The sequence below is a fragment of the Elaeis guineensis genome, chromosome 1 (assembly GCF_000442705.2).
Source record: "Elaeis guineensis isolate ETL-2024a chromosome 1, EG11, whole genome shotgun sequence".
In the NCBI taxonomy this organism is placed as follows: domain Eukaryota; kingdom Viridiplantae; phylum Streptophyta; class Magnoliopsida; order Arecales; family Arecaceae; genus Elaeis; species Elaeis guineensis.
In genome coordinates, this window is record NC_025993.2 from 13,159,594 (window position 1) to 13,177,889 (window position 18,296).

General features: G+C 32.5%; 1 pseudogene; it reads left to right on the top strand.

Moving 5' to 3' along the window:
• The window catches only part of LOC140855691 (serine/threonine-protein phosphatase 2A activator 2-like), a 49,992-nt pseudogene that overhangs the window by 22,174 nt on the left and 9,522 nt on the right, over positions 1–18,296 (top strand).

An 18,296-nucleotide genomic window follows, 5' to 3' on the forward strand; every position in this document is an offset into this window, starting at 1 on the left:
TCCCTTCTATATGTGTTAATAATTGTGTTAGAGATGACTACAACCATTAAAATTTTTTAGTATAGAAAGCTGGCATGCATTTCTTTTATTCATTGGCGGCCATAGCACAGGGGGTTACTAGTGTTTGGTTAGATGGTTGGTGAAGGGTGGATGCCATAGGTTACCTAAAACCTCCTAATTGATCGCATTGCACCAATCTTATATCAGAAGATCATATTAAAATGCTACAATTAGTATTTGGGGCCACCGAATGTGCATTGGTTCCACCAAATGTGCTCGTATTTTTTTTCTTCTTCTTCTTTTTTAAAGAATATTTGTTCATCTATTTGCATTCAAAATCATCATATTTTTCAAGTTTTATTGTGCATATGCTATATATATAAGACATGAAATTGGATTATTTGTTATTGTGTTAACTTGTTACAACTACTTATATTGGGACTGGCTTTTGGCCATAAATGAAATTACTTTAAGATTTATATAAAGAGACTGTGATGATATTTAATTAAGATTTTGCTGATTCTGCTATTTCTAATAGCAACAATTTTGGATGGTCTGCTTATGGAAGCAAGCGATTGTAGCTGTTTTAATTTAGTAAATTAAATAATAAATCTGAGCCTCCTCTTCCTCTTTCATTCTTCATTGTTCTAATTATTTAATAATTATGTATTCTCATTTCTTAAATATTTTTTAGTTTCTATAGCGTGGTTAATTTTCTTTGTAGATCTAATATTTTGTAATTCTGGTATAAAAATGAATTATATTATTTTCTTCTAAAAGCTAATCATTTTTTTTATATTAATATTTTAATATAATTAAATTATATGATATAGATGAATAAAGAGTTTACCATGCATGTAGATTTAAGGAGTGATGATGATGAGGCAAATGGATCAATGTTTATTGATTCAAATACAGCTATAGTAGATGGTTTCACAAGTAGCAAATATAAAAGAAAGTTAACTTCTTCTGTTTATTAATTTTTCTACATAAATGAAGCAATCCAAAAATGCAAATGCATAAAGTGTGATGTGGAATATGTATTTGGTGGTAAGGTTGGGATCGAAAATTTGAAATGATATATAGAGAATTGTAAGAAGAAATGTGATATCGGATGGATGATCCTATCATACTCTCAAGAGTCTATATCTATGTATTCTAGTAAATTTGATCCTGAAAAATTCTATGAATTGGTAGCGTGTATAATTATTAAGCATGATCTATCATTTCAGTTTGTTGAGTATGAAGGTATTAGATTTTTATTAACTTATATTTGTGAGGATATCAAGTTAGTATCAAGAAATACAGTAGAGGCAGATGTGCTGAAATTGTATAAAAAAAAAAATTACTATTTTGGATGCACTCAAATTTCTTTCAGAATAAATTTGACTTCAGATTTGTGAACATCTATTACTGCTGTTAATATTTATATTTGACTGCCTGTTTTATTGATGAAGATTGAATGTTACAAAAGAAAATTTTTAACTTTCGCTTTGTGTCTCTTCCACATAATAGCATCTCTTTACGAGAAACAATTTATGATTTGTTGATTGATTAAGGAATTGAAAAATATTTGTATTATATGACTTTGGACAATGCATCCGTAAATGATGTTTTTATTAACATGCTAAAGATTTAACTTAATTTGAAGAATATACTTTACTCAAATGATGAGTTCTTTTATATCTAATGTTGTACTTATATTCTCAACTTAATTGTACAAGAGGGATTGAAGGAGATAGATGAAAGTATCTTAAAGGTTCGTGAAAGTATTAAATATATCAGGGGTTCACAAGTTCAAAAGCAAAAATTTTTGTAATGTGTTAGACATGTATCTTTTGAAAAAAAAAAAAAAAAACTTAAAGCAAGATATTCTATAAATGAAATTCAACTTTTCTCACGTAAGAGAGTGCTCTTGTTTATGGTCATGCTTTTCTTTATTAGAAATTAAGTGACTTTGGGGCAAAATTGAAAAGATTAGCAACTTATTGAATGTATTCTATATTATTATTCTAATATTTTTTGGAGCCAAATATCTTACATCAAACTTGTATTTTCCTTATGTTTTCCTAATTGAGCTTACTTAAGGAAAGAAATGCAAAGTGTCGATGCTTTATACAAAAAATAGCATGATAGATGTATCAAAAATTTGAAAAGTATTAGTTAGATCATTGTTTAATTTTGGTCATAACAGTTATTTTGGATCCTCGATATAAATTTTAATTTGCAGGGTATTGTTATAAGAAGTTAAATAGAAATAGTTGTACGGAGAGTATGTGTATCCATGATTATATGTTTGCTCTCTTAAATCAATCTATGGTTTCTTCTTCTAAAACTCCAACCATTGGCACATCAAGTCATGGAGACATAGAGAGTGGTACTTTTTGTGAGACTTTGATCTGTATAGAAAAATAGATACTTTTAATGTAACATAAAATTTATCTATCAAAATAAATTTATTATCTTTATATATGGTATTATTTTGATACATAATTTATTTCATTTTTTCAATAATATAGGATTTTGATTTCGAAAGCTTTGATTTTATGACTACTATACAAAAGTCATAATTGAAATTATATTTGAATGAGCTTAGAGTTGATAGAAAGTCCAATTTGCATATCCTTATTTTTTGAAAAGCCAATCAATTTTGATATCCTCAACTCTCTCTTATAGCATATCATATTTTAAGTATTCCAATATCTATAGTTGCCTTTGAATCTACTTTTAGTATTAGTGGATGAGTACTTGATAAGTTTTATAGCACACTTGAACTGGATATTGCCAAGACCTTGATTTATACTCAAGATTACATATTTGGAAGGAAAGGTATATATTTCATACTTTCATTAGTTACAATGTTATTATATTTTGAATGGATTTATCATTAACTATTGGAATATTTCAATGTAGATATTTTGGAACCCGAGTTAGATGAGATTATAGAAGATGTGATGAATTGAAGTTCCACTAATAAAGTCCAATCAACTAAATGCTCGGCCAATATTGATGCCAACCCACATAAATCAAAATGAGATGAATCATAGTCATTGATACTTTTTTGTATTGTGTTGCTCATGTTTATTGGATTAATTATCTTATTGTGTTATATTTTATTTAGAACTCTTTTGCTTTTTATTTGAACATGAATATTGTCATAATTTGGGACTCTTTTTTGTTTAACTATGAATGCTGTTAACCAATGTACGGAGTGATGAATTATGATGGTGGTTAATTTTATAGTGGTTGTAGAGTTTAGGTTCTTCTTTCATAATGGAATTAATTTTTTGGTATGTACATTTATGGAATATAATTTTATTTTCAATAGCACTTTGTTTCAAGATCAAGAAATACTTAGAGGATTGTAATTTGGCCTCTCAAGTTTTGTATATTGTTGGATACATTAGTATATCATTGTGAAATTTATTGTACTATATGTTGCCATCTAGAAAAGTTTATTGTAATTTTTTTTTCTATATTCAGATTTTTTTTTACCATTTGATGTATTAAATAGGTTGGGTTGGACTCGACTGTGATAACATATTCTATTTTAAACAAGTTAAATAGGTTGGATCAGATTAGATTAACAGATTATCTATTTAATAAATAGAATAAACAAGTCAGATCGGATTAACAGGTTATTTATTTAATAAATATGTTAAATAGACTAGATCGATTTAGGTTAATGGGTTACCCATTTAATAAATAGATTAAACAGATCGGATCGATTATCTATTTATCAAACATGTCAGGTTCAAATTGTAAATTTTGACATATTTAATAAATAGATTGGATTCAGATTTAGAATTTTCTGATTCAACCCATTTATGATCGATCCGACCCGTTTGCCACCCCTAACCGTCACCACCTTTAGCATCGAGTTCCACCTATAGTGAGTTAAAAATATTGCCACTATCTGATGCCTTAATATTGCAATAATCCAAGCCCAATCCCCACATAATTTATGCTTCCCCTATCACCTATTGCCATCACCCCCTTATGCACCAAATAATCCTTATTTCACTTAGCTCACCACCATCTACAGGTGGCTCCAACATCTGCTAGATTATGAATACAACACCATTAACACCTTGAAATCCCTCCAAACATTCATGATCTTATTGATGACAATGGAGACCACCCTATTGAACCTTGTAAAGCCATACAATAGGAAAAATGGCCCCACTGCATAGACTTAAGGATGTCCCTAGCTGTCCAATAATGGTCTTGATAGACCCTCTCCATAATGGTGAAGGTGTTAAAGATGAATCCCTAGCTCAAATGTTCTTTAATTTTTTTTTTTTATGAACTCAGGGATTGGATCTCCTTCTTTGTAGGTCCGTCAGAATTAGAAGAGTTGGTGTAAGGAAAAAGAAGGGAATGGAGGTTTCAAAAAGGAGATGCATTAGTTTAAGTCATTGTGAATGGATATTAGAGGTATTTGAGGCTAGGGGACATGGAGAAGGGAATGTGTGGGGAGGTCTTTGGAGTTTTTAAGGCCTACAAAAAGGGAACAACAGTCGAGAAAGGGGAGGATGAGTGAGGTGATGGTCAGAGAGCCTATTACCTTCATCAATTTTCTGGTGCATCTTCATTTCTATCTCCATGGGATTTCTATATGCCCATGTTTTGTTTATACAAAATTTTCACCAAAATTGAAACAACTTTTTGTATTTTTTTGAGTAGAGATTTTATCTAAAAGCTTTAAATTAGAGCTTCCTTTAATAGACTTTCCAGCTTCTGAAGTAGGGTAGAAATCTATTTCAATATTTTTGCCAATCAACTTAGAATAATGCAGAAAAAGGATTTTAGTCTTCAAGTAGAGCTTTTTGGCCCTCCAATCATGATATAGAATGGAATCTAAGATTCCATATCTCTTGGTTGGATAATTTTGCTGGAAAATGTGACCTAAAACTAACCGTGTGATGATTGTGCTAACTATAAATGTATATGAATCAATAAATAATAGAAGTTATTTGGCATTTTTCAACATAAGATTACATCTTCTAACGAACTCCTATATTGTGATGAAGTTCTTAGGACTACTTTGATCGATAAAAAAGAATTTATCGCATAGTCCTTAAATTGATTCGCGACCAAACGGTATGCTATTACTAGGATGATAGCGATATTAAGTGTAGGTCGTTATATGTCATATGCGTTGGTTGTCCTCGTAATCAAATAGTATGGAGACAATAGTATGACATACAGATGAGATATATGAGTACATGTCACTGAACGTGACTAACTGTGGAGCACTCTGTTATCAAAGATAGCTCGCAAAGGGTATGGGTATAAGTGTCTCTCTGACCTGAGATCACCAGGTGACTTGCAAACAACTCACTGTACTTTGGTGCTAGACTAACTGAGTTTCTAATTCAATGACGAAAGATTTTTGAATATCGTCAAGTATTTATCAAGTCGGTACGTGAGTCAAGATGAGATTGATCTCTCTGAATTAGTAGGAGATATGCATCAGTGTATTTTAATTTAGCAAAATCTGGATCCAGATAATCCATATGATCGATTTGAAAAAGATTGAAAGACAATATGGATGACTTATCTAGGATTGACAGTTAAATCCTAAATTATCTCGAGCATTAAGATCAAAGGGATGAATTATACGATAACCATACGTCAATAAATTTTTGAATGTTGCTTCATCATCATTCGACCTATCCGAACGTCGGGTCTCCATTACTAGATGGTTACATCGATTAGTTCAAAAAGTTATTTTATACTACCGACTTAGGTTCGAACCTATGAGATCATACTCAAAAAAAGTTTCTGACTGATCATGTGGCTAATCAATGATTGAGAATCATTTAAGAATTTAATCATCAATTCAATTAATGATTAACCTTATATAAAAATTATAATAAATTAATTCATTAAGTGTTAGTAAATTAATGAAAGATTAATTAGTAATTAGATTACTAATTAGTTCAATTTGATTGAATAAAGAGGATTAAATAAAATCTAATTAAATTGGATTCAATTAGATTTGACTCGATTAGGTTATGAGATGACCTAATCGCTAAGAGAGAATTGTCCCTGATTTGATCAAGACTTTGATTCAATCAATTCTTAATTTGATTAAAATTTGATTAAAAATTTATGAACCTAATTAGATTAATTTTATATATTTTATTTAGACTAAACCAGATGTGATTTGGTTTGGATCCAAATAAGGAAACTTAGAGTCCTTATTGGAATAGGACTCTTCTCCCTTACGCCAATCTAGTTTGCAGTCATATATCTCCACACACAAAATTATTTTGTATAAAAATTTTTCACACAAAAGAATCATTTCTCTTTTCTATCTTACATCCAAATCTGATTTGATATTGATAAAAGAAAGATTTTGAAATTAAATTTCAAAATATTTCTAATCAGGAGAATCTGTTCTTATCTAGATCACCTCTCCACGCTAATAATTTTTTTCTCCTTATATGTGTGATATTTTAAGGAGAATTTTATGGAAGATTAGTTAAAAAATTGATTTACTATAAAAAATATAAAAAGGGGTGTCCCATATTTTTTTGATATATTTTGAGATGTGGAATTGTAAAGGGAGGCAGAATCCTGTAAGAGTCCATGATCATAGGACTCTTCACCCCACCTCCTTACATGTCTATAAAAGAGGCTTTTGTGATTTTTTTTATGCATGTAAGATATCAGAAAAGAGTTCCTCAAGTGGAGGGACATGGGGTATAGTTCATGGTATGAAAAATAGAGAGGAGAGTCCTCTCTTTTGGTGCGTGCCCAAAAACCTGAATTCCAAGTTTTTGGTCCTCATATTTGGGAAGAGCAAAAAATATGAGAAAAAATTATTTTTTTCATCTTTCCTCTACCTCTTCATCTCTTTCAAAAATTTATCTTCAACCTCTAAAAAGATTATAGAGATTTGAAGAAAGAATCTAGATCAGTCAAGAAGAAGATCTTTGTGCGAGCTAGCACTCCTGAGAAGACCGATCAGATCGAAGCTTCGAGTTGATTTTTCATAGAAATAAATGCATGTGTGGCTGTAAGCAACCAGTAAGGATCCTCTCTACCATATCTCTCAATAAGATAATCATCAATCCATGCTCAGGTATCGAGTTTTGAACTCAGATTAGAAGTAGATGTGATCTGCTGCTTATATGCATACATTTTGATTTTATCTTCAGTATTTTTTAAATTTTATATACAATATAATATATCATAGATCCTAGAATAGATTGATTTGATGATTAGATCATATGCATATTAAATTAATTTAATTATTCTAACAGTCTTTCGCTGTAATTTTTTCAAAAAAATTTCGAAATACATGCATGAAATCGCCTATGCATCCCAACAATGGTATCAGAGCCAGATTCGTTATGATATGATTTATGTGCATATTAAATCCAAATTTTAATTCTATTTAGATATGATATATGATATTTTGATCTAAATTTAATTAATAGTTGATCGCACAAACTGACATAAGATTATCCTGTTGTAGGGTTTATCCCTTACAGTGAAAAAGTTATCCTAATTTGTGCTGATCGTTGATAAAATCTAATTTTATATCATGCATGTGATGTTTATGATCTGATTTAGATATGATCTAAAATTATAATCAGATCTGATATAATTTAGATTAGATCTAAATTCATGCATATGTGATATGTGATTAGATTAGATAATCTGATTAACAAGTACTTGGATTGGATTGATCACCAGGCCATTCAGTTATAGGAGCAAAAAGGATATAAAGATCCTCTCTTCCCATTCGATGGGATGCTTTTATGGCGTGTAGGGGTGCCACATGATTAAATCTTATGAACAAGATGCAAAAGGAAGAACTTATTTTTCTATAAAATTTTAGATTTTGAAATCCTAGATTTGTTGCATGTGATATAAAGTTGTATGAAAAATAAGACATCTAATTTATGTGATTAAAATTATTTTAATTATAAAAAAAATTAAATCATAAAAATTTTAGATATAATCTAAAAGTATTATGATTGATTTTATTTTAGTATTATGCAAGAATTTTTAGATCTGAAACTTCTTGAATCGTGCTCACACAATTACTGAGCTGACTCAATTTTGAACTAAGTTGACTCAGTCTCATTAAGTAGCTGACTCAATGTTGATTGAGTCGACTTAATTTTAGAATAAAAAATTTTACATAAAATTTATTATAAATTATTTACAAAAATAAAATATTAAAATTATTTCAAACTTGAACCTAAATTCATGTTGATGTTGAAACTTAATTGAGAATTAAGTATAGAATCGATTAGATCTAGAATTGTGATTAAAGATCTAATGTCATTTGCATAAAATATAGAGGCATGGGTTAGCTTAAATCAGGTCCTTTTAATTAGATTAGACCTAAGGTTAGAATCAAAAAATTAATTGACCATGTAGAGAAATTGATTAAGTCTAATCAAATGTTGAATTAGATTAATCAGAATTTCTCTAATACAATAGTTGTAGATGGTCCAGTCCAAATCTTTGATTAGAATAAATAGATCTTGATTGTAGCTCAGTAGTTGAACCCAAATCATTAGGTTGGTCAAATTGAAACTAATTAATCAATTGGTGTCTAAGGTAAGTTTGGCATTTCGACTGGTGGTTTTTAATTGAGAGTGGCTTACCTGACCATTTTATGGTGTCTAAGGCAAGCTTAGCAGACCCTCCCATCGATCTCGTTTACCTGGACAATTTAGTGAATTATATCTTGATTAGACCACTAAGTAATTCAAGTTGATGCATACAATTAAAGTTGATCAATGTGACTGATCTAGGTGGCATTTCAACTAGTATGACCCTGATTCAATTCAATGACTTGATGAAATCAGTAGAAGAATTATGGTTTACTGGTTGATCTTTTCTCATCTCTTCTCTAAATTGATTAAATATTCTAAATTATTAGGTCCATAAAATGAGCTAGTAATGGGATAACTAGATCATAGCCTCTTATTAAGTTAGGTGATAATGAGTCTATTAGTATAATGATCATTGGAGGCTCAAAGGTTTGGTGTTCATCTGCAATTAAAATTATCATTCAATAAGATGATAACTTAATCAAGTCTCTCTGTTAAGTGGTCAGGTTAGCCGGTCAAAGTCAAGCCTGATTATTTGGTAGTTAGATTCGTAAGTATGACCATGTTAATGGTTGGACATAACCAAAACTTGCAGAAAAGATCAAAGTCAACTGAAAAGTTATCTGGGGTTAAATCAATTACTAAAAATTATTTAAAAAAATAATTGGTTAAGAATCTACCCATAGATGTACATGGGTGATCCGATCAAAGTCGGACTCATGTGCAGTCTGTGTGGATTCTAGTATCTGCTAAAGAATTAGAGTAATTCCTCGGATTGGAGGTAGAGGCTATCAATTTGAATAAAATAGTGGGAGAACATTCAGATTAAAATCTAAGTCTTTAGGCTTAATCAATTCATAAACACAGAGATCTTGTATTTTTCTTTTAGTTATAGCTAGATGTCCGTTGCTCCATTCACTGTTTGACAGTGATTTATTTATAGGGTCCAACTTCGATAGATGGTATTGGAAGTTGCAAATAGTTCTAGAGCATGCATGGATCTTAAATATGATTATAGATCCAGCACCTGATGTTTTCATATCCAATACACAAGATGTGATCAAAGGCACTTATCAGAAGTGGCCAAATGATCGTATCACTATGTGGGTTTTTTTAGAGCAACAAAGAACATAAATTTAGTTGTAAATTCTTTGATGCTTAGTGGGAGAAAATTTTCAAGTATTGAAGAAGTTCTATTGCATCGCTGAAGATGTGTCTTCAGTGGGACAACAATCTTTTGAGAAAAAAAAAGGTGTAAGAGAGTCGTGCTTGGGTTGATGAGTCCAAACTGACAAAAGAGTCTAAAGTTAATCTGGTCTGGTAAAGTTTCTTGATCCAAATAGGCAAATGAAGAGAAATTAGCAAAGAATTGCTGACAAGATACTTATATGATAATATCTTATAATTTCTCTATCTGTGATACTACTACCTAGATATTAGATATCGAAAGTTCATGCAAATTATTGCAATGACTTTAGATTAGTAGAAAGTTTGAAAACAGTAAGAGATTTCTGAACGTTGGAGTTGGAAGTCATATTCTAATTCAGATTTTAGAAATCGTCAAGCTTATTTTCAATTCCAACAATATTATTTTAGTGATTGTCACTATTGTCTAATGATTTTATGATTTTATTATGAATGATGTCAAAATCATGTAGACAACTAAGAAATGACATTTATGAATTGTCACAGCCTGTTACTGCAATGTACGCAACAAACAAATCCTATAATAGATAATATCATGGAAGCCTACCTTTGGCAGTTTAGGTTCGGTCATTAGATAAGAATAGGATCAATAGGAGATAATTTTTGAAGTTAATGAGTGTGAATCATTATCAACCTGTCGATCTTATCTCCTTAGTAAGATGACCAAGTCATCTTTTGTTAGAAAAGATGAACGAACCAATGATGTTCTAAGTCTAATACATATTGATGTATTGGATCTACGAATATGTTTATCATAAATTTAGATTATTTAAAATATTCAAATAATTCTATAATAAGATAGAGAAAAAATTGGAAAGAGCATTGAAACTCTTCGATCGGATCAAAGAGGAGAATGCCTTTTGATGAGTTTTTTTTTTTGACATATCTGGAAGAGAATAGGATTCTTTTTTATTAAAATCGACTTTGTTAGACATAATTCGATCCATAATGAAATTTACAAGTCTGTCAATCTCCATTTAAGGTTATGCACTTAAGACTATTTGTAATATTCTGAACTAGATTCTGAATTAATCAGTCACAAAAATTCTATATGAGATATAGACTAGGCATAAGCTGATACTTTCTCACCTTGTGATTTGGAGTATTTATTTTATGTCAAGCATTTGCAGATCGATTAGCTTAGATTTCGATCCTATATATATTATTTTGTAGGGTACCTCAAAAAATTTAGGAGATATAACTTTTACCATGCTAAAGAACAAGAGTTGTTCGGCATTCTTTTTAGAAAAAAGTACCTTGTGAAGGTACTTATGTCTTTAATATGAAACTTATGAAGTTCGACAGGTAGAAGAACTGACACAATCTAGTAAACTCATAGAATCAGATTTGATTAGATCAAACCTAGAACTCATTATAAAAGCACCATTAAGAAGATCCGATAGAGTATTGCATCTGTCGGATAGACACTTCGATATCTAGATCTGAGACGTAATCCTATTGAACTCGATGAGAATAATAAGGATCTGATTGCCTACATAGATGCCATGTAGAGGTCCGACTCCAATTAGCGACTTAGAGCTATAAAGTTCAAAATTGAGTCTATGAAGATCAATGATGTATGGACACTCATTGATCCACTAGAAAGAATAAAATCCATAGAGTTTAAGTGGATCCCTAAAGGATCAGAGTAGCGCAGACGAGAAGATGGAGACCTACAAAGCTTGTCTAGTTACCTAAGAATATTGTCAACATTATGATATTGACCATAACGAGATATTTTATCTTGTGGCAATGCTAAATATTTTAAGTTGGAACATGTATTTTGAAAAGTGATCAAAATGCATGGCTTCGTTGAGAACAAAGAAGAACCCTACAAATACAAATGAGTTAATAGTTATATTAGTGTATTTCTTATTTTATATGTGAATGAAATTTTCTTAATCGAAAATGATATTTCTTACATTATAGAAAATAAAAATTTTGCTATTATTATTATTCTCCATAAAGGACTTTGAGAAAAGTATCTCTCATCCTAATGATAAAGATCTATAGAGATAGATCTAAGAGACTGCTTGGATTTTCTCAGTCCAACATACATAGGGTGTTAATGAGTAGAATTTATTCTATCATTACATCATGTATGAGACTGAATATGGTATCTCACTAGGGTAATAAGTGGATACTTGCAAGATTCGGATGAGAATCACTGGAAGGTTATCCTTAAGTATTTAAGAAATACTAAGGACCGATGACTCGGTTATGGAGAATCTGACTTAAAAACTTATAGAGTGTGACTCCAATTTTTGATTGGACATAATAATAGTAAGAATGTATCAGAATACATCCTTACCCTAAATAATAGAGCAATCTGTTAGAAAGGTTCCAAGCAGAGCAATATAGCCAAATTCAAATTGCGAGGTAGAATGCATTGCAGCATTCGATGCTTGTAATGAAGCTATGTGATTGTACAGGTTTACTGACAAGCTAGGAGTGGCACCCTCTGATGATGGTCTTACTGTATTGTACAGCATCGGAGCCATAGCTTATGCCAAGGAGCCGAAGTCCCATTAGCTTACTAGGTATTTTGCGTCACTACCACCTTATTCGAAAAATCTGTTAAGCTGACGTCAATCTTTAAAAGATCGACGGAAAGAAGAATTTGACCAACCTATTTACTAAAGCCTCGATATCTAGGAGTTCTGAGATGATAAATCAAAAATGTGTAAATGACACTATACTGATTGGCTTTAGTCTAAGTGGGAGTTGTTAGAAAATATATCCTAAAGCCAATCATGTGACGATTATACTAACTATAAATGTATATAAATTGATAAATAATAAAAATTATTTGATATTTTTCATCATGAGATTGCATCTTCTAACGAACTTCTATGTTGTGATGAAGTTCTTAGGACTACTTTGATCGATAAAAAAGATTTATCGCGTAGTCTTTAAATTGGTTCGTGATCAAATGGTATGCTATTACTAGGATGATAGCAATATCAAGTGCAGGTTGTTGTATGCCATATGCGTTGATTGTTCTCGTAACTAAATAGTGTGGAGATACTGGTATGGCATACAGATGAGATGTAGGAGTACATCATCACTGAGCATGACCAACTGCGGAGCACTTTGCTGTCAAGGGTAGCTCGTGAAGGATTTGGGTATAAATGTCTCTTCGACTTGAGATCACCATAGTAACTTACAAGCAACTCACTGTACTTTGATGTCGGACTAAGTGAGTTTCTAATTTAGTGATGGAAGATTTTTGGATACAGTCAAGTACTTGTCAAGTCGATGCATGAGTCAAAATGAGGTTGACCCCTTTGAATTTGTAGGAGATATGCATTAGTGTATTTCAATTTAGCAAAATCTAGGTTCGGATAATCCATGTGATGGATTTAAAAAAGATTAAAATATAATGTGAATGACTTATCTAGGATTGACAGTTAAATCCTAGATCATCTTTGAGCATTAGGATCAAAGGGATGAATTATATGATAACCATATGCCAATAGGTTCTTGAATATTGCTTCGCCATCATTCGACCTATTCGGACATCGGGTCACCATTACTAACATCGATTGATTCAAAAAGTTACTCCTGTGCTACTGACTTAGGTTCGAACCTATGGGGTCACACTCAAAAGAAATTTCTAACTGATCATGTGGCTAATCAACGATTGAGAATCGTTCAAGGGCTTAATCATCAATTCAATTGATGATTAACCTTATACAAAAGTTGCAATAAACTAATTCATCAAGTATTAATAAATTAATAAAGGATTAATTAATAATTAGATTACTGATTAGCTCAATTTGATTAAGTAAAGAGGATTAAATAAAATCTAATTGAATTAGATTCAATTAAGTTTGACCTGATTAGGTTATGAGATGACCTAACGCTAAGGGAGAATTGTTCCTAATTTGATCAGAACTTTGATTCAATCAATTTCTAATTTGATTGAGATTTGATTAAAAATTTATAAACTTAATTAGATTAGATTTTATATATTTTATTTGGACTAAACTATATGTGATTTGATTTGGATCCAAATAAGGAAACTTAGAGTCCTTATTGGAATAGGACTCTTCTCCCTTGCGCCAACCCAGTTTGCATGCCACATATCTCCACACACAAAATTATTTTGTGTGAGATTTTTTTACACAAAAGTATCCTTTTCCTTCTCTATCTACATCCAAATCTGATTTGGTTTTGATAAAAGGAAGGTTATGAAATTGGATTTTGAAATATTTTTTATCAGGAGAATCTGTTCTTATCCAGATCACCTCTCCACTCCAATAAATTTTTTTCTCCTTATATGTGCTACATTTTGAGAATTTTTTTTTTGAAAGATCAACTAGAGAACTGATTTATCATGAAAAAATATGAGAAGGGCATCCCATATTCTTTTGGTATGTTTTGGGATATGAAATTATGAAGGAAGGCGAAATCCTGTAAGAGTCCATGATCACTAGGACTCTTCACCCCACCTCTTTACATGCCTATAAAAGAGACTTTTGTGATTTCTTTTGCATGTGTAAGATACTAGAAGAAGAGTTCTTCATGTGGAGGGACTTGGGGCATGGTTCATGGCATGAAAAATAGAGAAGAGAGTCTTCTCTCTTGGTGTGTGCGCAAAAATCTGAATTTTATATTTTTGATCCTTAGGATTTGGAAAAAGAGAAAAATATAAGAAAAAATTATTTTCTTCTCTATCTTTTTTTTACCTCTTCATCTCTTCTAGAAGTTTCTTCAATCTGGAGAAAGATTTTAGAGATTTGAAGAAAAGATCCAGATCAGCCAAGAAGAAGTTTTTCATGCTAGCTAGCACTTTCGAGAAGATCGATCAGATCGGGACTTCGAGTGAATTTTTCGTAGAGACCAAATGCATGTGTGGCTGCAAGCAACTAGTAAGAATTTTCTCTACCATGTCTCTCAATAGTGGTAATCGTCGATCCGTGCTCAGATACTGAGTTCTGAACTCAGATTAGAAGTAGATATAATCTACTGCTCATATGCACGTATGCTGATTTTATGTTTTGTATTTTTTAGATTTTATATGCAACATAACATGTCATAGATCCTAGAATATATTGAATTGATGATTAGATCATATGCATGTTAGATTAATTTGATTAATCTAATAGTCTTCTGCTGTAATTTTTTTGAAAAAGTTTCAAAATACATGCATGAAATCACCTGCGCATCCCAACAAATTTTACCCTTGATATGGTTAATCATCTTTTCTGTATATATTCCCGTATATACCTTACATGTGGATGTCATGTATACCATAAAATAGTTAAAGCTATATGGACAACTATATGAAGATATATCTAGAGAAGTTATTGGTTTCCTTTCATGTCACCCAAGTGTATAAGAATAAGCCTTCAATGGTAAGCTAGCGATGTTGATGCACCTGTGCATCTAGTAAATCAAGTCGTACATGATGCATGTAAATACCAGTTTATGCCCTATATATAGCCCAACAAGCTCATGCTAGTGTTGTTGCCACCATGGCCTGAGCACTAAAATATTACAAGCATTCCATCACCATGTCTATAGACCTATCAATGTAATTCCCATTTATTCCTTCTAAGATTGTTCAAAATTGATGTCATTACTTCTTTTATTATCTTAAAATTTTTGCCCAAATATAAAAGTATATGTCACTTGAAGGTGGAATTACACTACTTATTTTGACACCTTTTCTTGTAGGTGAGTGACCTTTTGTTCCACAATTTTGATTTTATCGATAATCTTTAGTAATTTTTAAATTCAGGACAGTGATTTAGAAATAATGTGTGGAGAAATGATACTAAAAATGATTTTGTGCTTGGCCATATAGAGCTAAAAATATACTTTAACCAAGCCTACCTTGTGGTTGGCTATATATAGCTCCTAATTTGGAACCTCTTTCCTTTATATGACCTTATTTAAGTAAAAGGATATGGTATTATATCTTTTTTGGGTGGGGGTAAAGTAGAGCTGTTAATTTGGATGGGCCTGTCGGATTGGCTCGGCCCACCATATAAATGGGGTGGGTTGGGTTTATATTTTAGCAACCCATTTAAAAGCAAGTTAAATTACCTGCCCCATTTAGATTGATGCGTTGGGGCGAGCTGGCCCACCTTTTCTCTGGAGTATGTTGCCATGTCCTCCTATCTCTTCCTTGCTCATTCTTTCTGCTCAATTCTCTCCATCGGAACACTCCTTCGCTTCTCAAAAAATAAAATTAAAAATAAAATAAATAGCCAACGATGAGCCCTCCTCCCCTCCATCTTTTTTCACTATCATCATCGACGTCGAATCGCCGCTACCACAGTCAGTCTGCTGTGCCTGCGGTGGACCCTTTGCCTCCATGGCCTCCCTGCCCTCGTGGACTGATGCCTCCCCAACATCGGCCTATCGCTTGATCCATGCCCTGGCGATCAATGCCCCCTCTTAGACCAATGCCATCATCCTCGCCCCCATCCCCCAGCCCCTCCCCGTCCCCCTCACCACCCCCATTAAGGAAAAATTCAGTGCAGGGGTAAAATGATAATTTTAACACTTTTTCAAAATTACGATTTTATAGTGAAAAATATTAATTAATCTAATTAATTAATATGAATTTACCTTACACTAGGATCTAAATATGATATATAGCATGCATGCATTTAAATTTGAAATTCGAATTTGAACAATAAACACTTTATTGTAAAGTATTCAGAACATAATACCTTTGTGCAGGTAGTAAATCACCATAATTTGATCACCGTTGGGAGAGTTTGATCGTCGCGACACAGTCACACAGTATATCTGGCCTCTGCGGATCATCCACACGAAGTTCTCGATCTGATCAACTCCTCACGAGTGCTAGCTCGTTGTAGAGCCCTTTTGACGGCCGATGCTGATTGAACTCCTTCGATCGATGTCTGTCGATTTTTTGGATACTCCGAATCATCAACAGACATGCTTGAGAGGATGTTGAAGATCTTTCTGAGATTTTGTGGGCACACGACACTCGTAGCTCACTTTCTCACTTCCCGAACCCCAGGCTAAAACTCTAGAGAACTCACCGAAAACCTTGCACCCACTTTTTTCTTTTCTTTCTTTTTCTCTTGGAAGGATATGGACTTCCTTCTCACGCACAAGACTTCTCACGCCCCAGAGTTTTTCTCCAAAAATCTTTTTCTTACACGCCCCACTTTTCTCCTCCTTTTATAACAACATCAAATGTCTTATCCAAAAGAAAGGATAAAGATGAGTAATTGCACATTAGAATTCAAATCAAATTTTGAATTCAAATGGACACCAACTCATCCCTTATCCACTAAAGGCATGAGGCGTGGCTTAAATTGTGCATGGAGAGATTTCATGAGAAACCTTTTCTCATGTAATAAATGGAGCGTAAAAAAAGGGATAAGGTGCAAAGATTGATTGCCCATTCAAATTCAAACTTTATTTTGAATTTGAATGGCCAACCAATCATCCTTATCCATTCATTTGACATATTAAAATGGGACGTGGAGAGGGCTTGGCGTGAGAAAATAATTCATGAGAAGTTTCTTCTCATGAATTCAAATGGGTGCAATGGAAGTGAGGTGGTGCATAGAGATTGGGTCAAGGTGGTTTAATTATTTAAACCAACCTAATTGAATCAAATAATTTAGGTCCAATTAGACTAATTTAAATCTAACTAAATTAGGCTTAATTAGGCTCAATAAAATCCTAATCAAATTAGAAATTGACTAAGCCCAATTCCTGATCAAATCAGGGACCAAACCATCTCGACGATTATGTCAACTCTTAACCTAATCGGGTCAAACCCAACTGAATCCAATTCAATTGGACTTGATCCAAAAATAATTATTCAATCAAATTGAGTAAATTAGTGATCAAATTATTAATTAAACCTCTCATAAATACTGAGTCCAAATCCGATAGGCAATCAGACATCAGAATTAATCGATATGTAATCCTGATCGAAAAGTCCCAACCAGTGGGACTCTTGACCCCAGTACCCATAATGTGTGGAACTCATGATCAGAGAATCCTGATTCTCGATCACTGAGTCCCAAACATGTAAGATTCTACACCAGCCATCAGATCAGATAGGAACCTCTAATGTGTGTGACCCCGCAGGTTCGAACCTAAGCTGGTAGCACAGGAACCAATTCCTGTACTAATCGAAGTGACCATCTAGCAATGGTACCCGACGTCCGGATAGGTCGAAGAGTCGCAATCGCAATACTCAGAACTTACATGAATATGGTTACTGTATAATTCATCCTTTTGACCCCTGTGTTTAAGACGACTCAGGGTTAAACTGTCAACCCTGATCAGATCATCCAAATCATGCTCAACTCAAACAGTCCTGTGACTCCTCATAAGGACTACCCTGGCCAAGGTTTTACTAAATTAAAATATGATTGTACACAGCTCCTAAACTGGAGTGGTCAATCCCATTTTGACACACGCACCGACAAGTCAAGTACTTGACTACATCCAGCAGCCTTCCGTCACTGAATTAGAAATTCAGGTAGTCCAGTGCCTAAGTGC